Source organism: Acanthochromis polyacanthus, chromosome 17, assembly GCF_021347895.1.
Source record: "Acanthochromis polyacanthus isolate Apoly-LR-REF ecotype Palm Island chromosome 17, KAUST_Apoly_ChrSc, whole genome shotgun sequence".
Taxonomy (NCBI): Eukaryota; Metazoa; Chordata; class Actinopteri; family Pomacentridae; genus Acanthochromis; species Acanthochromis polyacanthus.
Genome location: NC_067129.1, coordinates 13,963,101 through 13,971,137, shown reverse-complemented (window position 1 = coordinate 13,971,137; position 8,037 = coordinate 13,963,101). Strand labels below are relative to the sequence as shown.

Sequence of the window (8,037 nt, the reverse complement as noted above, 5' to 3'; positions counted from 1 at the left end):
ATCAAAACCAACAATCTTCCTGTTTCTGACTTCCATATAGCTCCTGCTTAAAGACAGATTGTTTAAAAAAAACATATTTCAGCTTTGTTATTTCCTAAAACTGCAGGGCAAACTGGAGTAAATAATGCATTTCATTGGGACTCTTAACAGCGGTGGTGGTTAATAGGAACGAACAAACATGTACTTTGTGTGACTGGGTGTGTCTTAATAGCTTTTAGACGATAATGGAGGCCGAAAACACGGAGCAATTAGCTACATGAGGATTTGGCTACAGAAGCCACTGAAATGAAGAGACACTTTCCAATCATGTTTCTTCTCCGCACCCTTATGTCGGATCTGAGGTTCTTGTGAGCAAACCTTTGTTGTGTGAAATGTAGTAATGCTCGAATGCTCAGCTCAGACTGATTGCACTATTACAGCTGTAAGGAAATTTCAGTGGACACCTATGACCTCAGCAACAGCAGCTACAGGCTCCTTGGGATTTCAGCACTGGGCCTACACTGGAAAAAATGCCCCTCTAAAAAACAAGGAAAAAAATAATTTCAAGGAACTTTACCTTGAAATAAATGAAAAAAATCCGCCAATAGAACAAGTGAAAAATGGCTTGGTAAGGTTTCTTGAAGTAAGATGTGATATTAGAATATTGAGATCTTAAATTAGCTTCGCAAACTTATTTTAAGCTTTATTTTACCAGGATTGTAAAGCTAGGCGTCTTAAAATAAGCCAGACATGCTAAAAAATTGTAGTTTTTCACTCAAAAATAGATTTTTGCTTTCATGTAACCTCCTAATTTGAGATGTATTAAACTTAATTTGAGTATTCTTGTAAAATGCAACTCAAAACAAGATCATTTCAAGATGAATGTTTAAGATGCATTGTCTTAAAACAAGTTCCTCATCTTGCTGAAATGTCACTTGTTAGTGAATTTATCTTAATCAATGGGTATGAGACATTTTGACTAAAAATAAAACAAATAGACTGGTAAGTTCTTGATTTTTTGCAGCGTAATCGCTTATTTAATCACCCCAACTGGTATTAAACCAACATATAGGCAAAGGTATGAAGTGTGGTGTTATCAGCTGTGGGGGCTTTTAGATCTCAGATGTGGCTTATCTGACTGGCCACTTCCTTAATCTCCATTTTTCATCACCTTGGTCCAGCCCGCTCTTCACACAAAGGATGAATCATGAGGCGAAACCCTGCTTCTCTCTGACAGTGTTGGCGCAGAGGCAGTCAACATTTTCAGCACATATGTCTCATCTGTCAGTCTGATGACACCGGGAGTTAAGCAAGAGAGAGGCTACAGTGTTGGCGTCACAGATGTTTCCTGTTTGCAGGCAAGCATGTGTGGCATCCCAGCGGGCACGGCTCTTTTAGCAGCACAGACAGCGCCGGACACGCGGCTGCGATATTGTTCTTGTAGCATCCATCGACTGACCCTGGGCCCACTGATGAAGAGCTGCAGACATTTGGGAGACGTGAGAATGACAGGAATCCCTCAGGCTGTGGTGTGCGTTTGGATTTTTTTTTAAAAGCAGCAATAAAAGCAGTGAGTTTTAGTCTTTCAAATCAAGGATGAGAGTCATTCCAACCAAATTTCAGAGAATACCCCGGTTTTGCATGCTGAAATGCAAATTTGGCACCTTTTGATATGCAGCTAGTTTAAAAATTTCAACTGTGCCATTTTTCAAACCTTGATTTTCCTAATGCTTTCAACAGGTATTTACTATGTAGATTGGGCCTTTATTACAAATATAGTGAGTGATTGTGCAAACAAAGCATAAATGCAGGGCTTGCCAATTGACGACCAGAACCTTAGAGCTAGATTTGGTTTGTGGGATGCTGACGGGGTGTGGGGGCCCTCCCCCAGAAATTTTTGCAAATTATTGATCCTATTCCTGCATTCTGGTAGACTAGCCGTGCTAGACAACCCACGGCAACAAATTTAATTCTCTGCCAGGGTGGGTTAAGTTACCCTCCATAAGGCTCGAGGCTGGATTCTCCTAAAAACTGGCCGGACCATTCACCCAATGAAAGTGTAGAGTCCAGAAGGCGGCGGGTAATCTAAGTGAACGACAGAAGGCCGCGCGACCGTTTCCTTGAACAGAAACAACCGGCGCACCAATAAACAAGTTATCTTTCAACTCGGCTTTGGCCACAGCCCTTAAAGATTTGGAAGCTAAAATTTTCAACTTGAAAGATAAACAACAGGACGCCACTGGGAAGTGGTTTTCATTGAGAAGAAGACGTATTTGGACTTTATGCCGACGGGATACTTGGCAAATCCCCCTTCCTTTTAATATACCAGTTTGGCTCCGCTGGTTTGGGAAGCTAATGGGACTTAGCCACAATCCGCCGGCGCTCTAGGAACTACGTCCAGCCTAATTCCGTTGCACTGATTGGTTGTATACCTACCCAAATTGCATGCAGAGGGATTTGAAAGACAACCTTTTTTAGCCCGCCTCCCCTCCCTGTTCCAAGCGGTCTAGACGATTTGCGCTCTTTCAGAACATGGGTCTAGCGCGGTTAGGCTAGCATTCTGGTGTACTTTTAAGAGCATTTTGGGGCCTGTTTACAGGGATTAAGGGAATAATAAAAATTGAGTTAAAAAAAATCTTGAAAAAAAAACAGGCAAAAGGCAGGCAGTATTGAAAATGTTTCTTCGTTTAAAATATAGGTGAAAGTTCTGTGGCTGGATGTGTAGACAGTTCTTGTTTTGGACGGCTGGTCTGCTCTAATCTCTATATTGCGCATTTCCCAGTGACTCAAATAACTTATCCATTCCTCTTAGTATATTGAAATCAAAGCCTACACTCTCTCCAACGTGAAATTCCACACCCAGAAGTTGGTAAAGAGACCTCGGATGGAATAAAAACCTCTGATTGGCTGGGCGGGCAAAGCGTCTCTCTGACTGGCCGAAAAGTCTGTCAATCTCAGAGCACAGAATTTATACACACGTGGACAAAATTGTTGGTACCCCTCAGTTAAAGAAGGAAAAACCCACAATTCTCACTGAAATCACTTGAAACTCACAAAAGTAACAATAAATAAAAATTTATTGAAAATTAAATAATCAAAATCAGCCATCACTTTTGAATTGTTGATTAACATAATTATTTAAAAAAACAAACTAATGAAATAGGGCTGGACAAAAATGATGGTACCCACAACTTATTTTGTTGCACAACCTTTTGAGGCAATCACTGCAATTAAACAATTTCTGTATTTGTCAATGAGCGTTCTGCAGCTGTCAACAGGTATTTTGGCCCACTCCTCATGAGCAAACAGCTCCAGTTGTCTCAGGTTTGATGGGTGTCTTCTCCAAATGGCATGTTTCAGCTCCTTCCACATATGTTCAATGGGATTCAGATCTGGGCTCATAGAAGGCCACTTTAGAATAGTCCAACGCTTTTCTCTCAGCCATTCTTGGCTGTTTTTGGCTGTGTGTTTTGGATCGTTGTCCTGTTGGAAGACCCATGACCTGCGACTGAGACCAAGCTTTCTGACACTAGGCAGCACATTTCTCTCCAGAATGCCTTGATAGTCTTCAGATTTCATCGTACCTTGCACACTTTCAAGACACCCTGTGCCAGATGCAGCAAAGCAGCCCCAAAACATTACTGAGCCTTCTCCATGTTTCACCGTAGGGACAGTGTTCTTTTCTTCGTATGCTTGGTTTTTGAGTCTATGAACATAGAGTTGATGTGCCTTACAAAAAGCTCCAGTTTGGTCTCATCTGTCCAAAGGACATTCTCCAGAAGCTTTGTGGCTTGTCAACATGCATTTTTGCAAATTCCAGTCTTGCTTTTTTATGAGTTTTTTTCAGCAGTGGTGTCCTCCTTGGTGGTCTCCCATGAAGTCCACTTTGGCTCAAACAACGACGAATGGTGCGATCTGACACTGATGTACCTTGGCCTTGGAGTTCACCTTTAATTTCTTTGGAGGTTGCTCTGGGCTCTTTGGATACAATTCGAACGATCCGTCTCTTCAATTTGTCATCAATTTTCCTCTTGCGGCCACGTCCAGGGAGGTTGGCTACTGTCCCGTGGGTCTTGAACTTCTGAATAATATGAGCCACTGTTGTCACAGGAACTTCAAGCTGTTTAGAGATGGTCTTATAGCCTTTACCTTTAAGATGTTTGTCTATAATTTTTTTTCGGATGTCCTGGGACAATTCTCTCCTTCGCTTTCTGTTGTCCATGTTCAGTGTGGTACACACCTTTTCACCAAACAGCAGGGTGACTACTTGTCTCCCTTTAAATAGGCAGACTGACTGATTATGAGTTTGGAAACACCTGTGATGTCAATTAAATGACACACCTGAGTTAATCATGTCACTCTGGTCAAATAGTTTTCAATCTTTTATAGAGGTACCATCATTTTTGTCCAGGCCTGTTTCATTAGTTTGTTTTTTTAAAATAATTATGTTAATCAACAATTCAAAAGTAATGGCTGTTTTTGATTATTTAATTTTCAATAAATTTTTATTTATTGTTACTTTTGTGAGTTTCAAGTGATTTCAGTGAGAATTGTGGGTTTTTCCTTCTTTAACTGAGGGGTACCAACAATTTTGTCCACGTGTGTACATAGATCAGATCGTTTTGTAGTTTTGCACCAAATATCTCAGCGGGACCGAAAGTACGATTTCTGATTTGCACCTGTAGAAAACAGAGAATGTGTGACTCATGGGCAGGATTCGAGTGGTTGTAAGTAGCAATTTGTGATCGTGTGTTAGAGGACACAGCTATTTTCGTGGTATATTATTTCACATACTTATTGCACAAGTTCACATTCAGATTTGCACATATTCAAATTCTCACCTCAACTTCACTTCGTACAATACAGGTGCACAAGTATGTTTTTCACTTAGTGTGCTGCAACAATAGGTGCAAAATGTGAGCGTGTCAGTGTTGAAATATGTGACTTGTAGAGAAGGATTTATGCACCTGTGAATATGATTTGTGCACCTGTAAATATGATTTGTGCACCTGGAATTACGATTTTGTGAATGTGTATTTTTGTGTTGTATTTGTGGGAAGAAAAAATCGACACATACAAGAAATTATTTTACAAGTACACAACTCGTAGAGTTTGGGAAATCAGATTTGCTGATACACATACAAATTCAATGTACACAATTAAAAATTCGATGTTACAGGTGCTCAAACATTTTGCACCTGAAATACCTTCATAGTTGTCAAGCTGCTAGCTCGCGTTAAGTGTTTTGCTAGTGGCTAACTAGTTAGCTCTCATAGACTGGAAGCTCTCAACAAGATTTAATAATGAAAAAAGAGCCAAAAACTATTCTTGCTCTATGAAAAGTCATTCCGCGTTTTCTTGTCTCAATCTTATGGCATAGTGTGCAATTATGTGCAGCACAGTGAAGCGGCATACTTGTTTCTGGTTTCACACCGTCTACATCAACAGAATGCACTGAAACTTTGCCCCCACTAGCTTAGCCTCGCCATAGCACGCAACTCAAAAGGGTGTGTCCCATCTACTGATTCATATCTATGGTCCATTCTACAGATTCATATTTATGCTCACTGGTCTGGTCCTATGCAGTCTGGATGATGACGTTTCGCCAGTACGTGAGAAGGCAAGTACGGACAGTTACGTACTGAGAAACGGCCAGTCTTCTTACCGCAAAGGTACAAAGCTGCTGTCTTCTCCTCTGGCATCAGGGAAAGTCTTAAAAGCTTCTTCAAATCCTAACTAAATACAATCAAAAGCTCTAATTAACGTCATTGGTGCATTCAGGTGCAGTCGGACAACGAAGTTGCGTTCGTGAGCGTCGGAAATCAGAGTATCAGTAATGAAAAGTGCTTCTTAACCTTTAAAAGTATGCATTATGCTTGGAATGTTATCTGTTAGCATCTGCTAGCTAAAGTTATAAATGTTGAATAGCATGTTTCTCAGGCAATGCTGTTTGTTGAAGAGACTGTTTAATCACAATGCGTAACTTAAATGATCACTGAAGCGAACATAAAAAACATAAGGAAGCTAAAACTCATCAAAAAAGCACGTTACATGAAAATTTAGGCGGTGTTGTGATTCTAATACCAGATTTAACAGCATTGTGGGTAATAGTAAAAGCCCATATGTCAGTCAATGCCTCTTTTTTGGAATATGCTGTTTGTATGCACCTCATGAATTAATATCCCTATATATACACAAATAAACAGTTTATTCCAAATATTGACGTGGAGGGTTGCCTAACGCGGAAGGTCAGGTTCAACATAACAGCTGTGATGAAGCTATTCCATCTTATATGTTCAGGTTATGAAGTACAAAGTCATATCTGACTCATAAACAGGTGACAACATTTGGAATCAGAACGAAGTGTGCGCATGAAACTTCTGTAGACCGCCTTTTCTGCTGAATCCCAATGTAAATATTTGCGTGACTGCACTGTGGGTTTTTATGTAACAGGTTCAAACACAAAAAGAAGGAACTTTTGAAATTTGCCATGTGCTTTTTCTCTTAAATAGGTTTGAGCAACAGTCATGATACATTCAATATCAGTTGTCTCTTGTTTCTTTTTTGGTTTCTCTTTGTTGCAAGACAGTAAAATAAGTTATGCAGGCAAAGTTACATTTTCAAGGTTTGATTGAAGTATCTACTGTATGTACACCGGAAGCTACACTCAGTCGTACTGTACATTGTCACAGAGTCACACAGGAGAGCGACGTTTCAGCAGCTCCTTCAGGAAAACTTTCATAAATTGAACTGTTATCGTGTCATGTCACTGCCAAACAGATAAGCCTATATACAGTACAGTGTAACCTTGTGCCAGCTAAAACAACTCCATGTATCAAAAACTCCAACCTGGAGATTAGTGCTGTTTTCATGGGAAATCACAAAAGGAACAAACCCCCCTCTCTTCACATTACAAAGTATTGAAATCAACACAGAACTAAAGGGAAAAGACATGAAATGCACAGTATAAAATCCATCGTGCATGTGTGCGAGAATCAAGGGAATGAATAATACAGAGAGAGAACTCCCAGAGAAATGAGCAGAGAAGCTATATTTTTAGGCTTCCACAAAAAAAAAAGAAAAAGAAAAATTACATTTGCTAAATCTTACCCCAAGTGACCTGTGGCAAGAGTTGTATTACATTTAATAAACTCATCATTCATTTCACCACAGTGTGTCCAAATCTTTGTGTCAGACCACCAGCGACCTTCTCTTTCCATTTAGTCCCGAATGCCTCAAAATCTCTGATTCGACCAACAATGACGCTCTTCACAGGACATCATCAAGAGCGATGCCAAACATCTTTTGATACAGTGTAGGACAATACAAAGATTATACGTCAGATGGACACACAGACCGCTGAGAGTCTTTTAAAGCAAGAGTGCCCAGCAGAACAGATCCTGGATCAAACTGCCTGACCATTTAGAGTAAAAAAAAATGGCTTACAAGGGCACTGCAAATCTACATAAGCCATAAAAGCCATGCCACATTTACACCCTGTTGGGGGCTATTCTCTCTTTAAAGGGACATGCGCACAGTTTACAAAACAGAGGAGCAAAAAGACTGCTGAGAAAGCAGCAGGGTTGGGAAAGCTTACCTTCAAAATTTCCCCCCCACTATTGATATATGATTACCAATTTCAACATTTTTCCTCAAGGTAATTAGTGGCCAAGAATCCCGTGATTATTTCACTTGTAGTCACACGATCTTGGTCTTTTAAACCATTATTTTAAGGCAACATGGGATCCTCATGTTTACCCAGAAGGATCAAAGATTTTTTTTGAAACAGTCAGATCTCTGGAGTGACTCCCACTAATTAATCATTGGTTTCCCAACCTGTAAAAGCCAGTGAGCGTGGCAGACCAGTCCACATGCAGCATTATGGGAATGTTAGGCTAGGACTCATGAGTGCTACCTTTTGGCTCTCTGGCTGCTGGGTACTAAACATCATACAGAATTACAGGCAGCTGCGAGGGAGGAGACTCACATGGAGGAGACTCACATGTCAAATGAAAGCAACCGTCACGCAGTAAAGTTGCATTTTAGCACAGAGGTGGT

The 8,037-nt window shown here is 40.4% G+C and overlaps 1 long non-coding RNA gene across 1 annotated transcript; it reads right to left on the bottom strand.

Moving 5' to 3' along the window:
* Positions 1–3,359: 3,359 nt before the first annotated feature.
* Positions 3,360–7,636, bottom strand: LOC127530606 (uncharacterized). The gene is made up of 2 exons (XR_007937249.1): positions 4,989–7,636; positions 3,360–4,946 (listed from the first exon to the last, which is right to left on the bottom strand). It is a non-coding gene; the product is annotated as an uncharacterized LOC127530606 (long non-coding RNA).
* Positions 7,637–8,037: the final 401 nt, after the last annotated feature.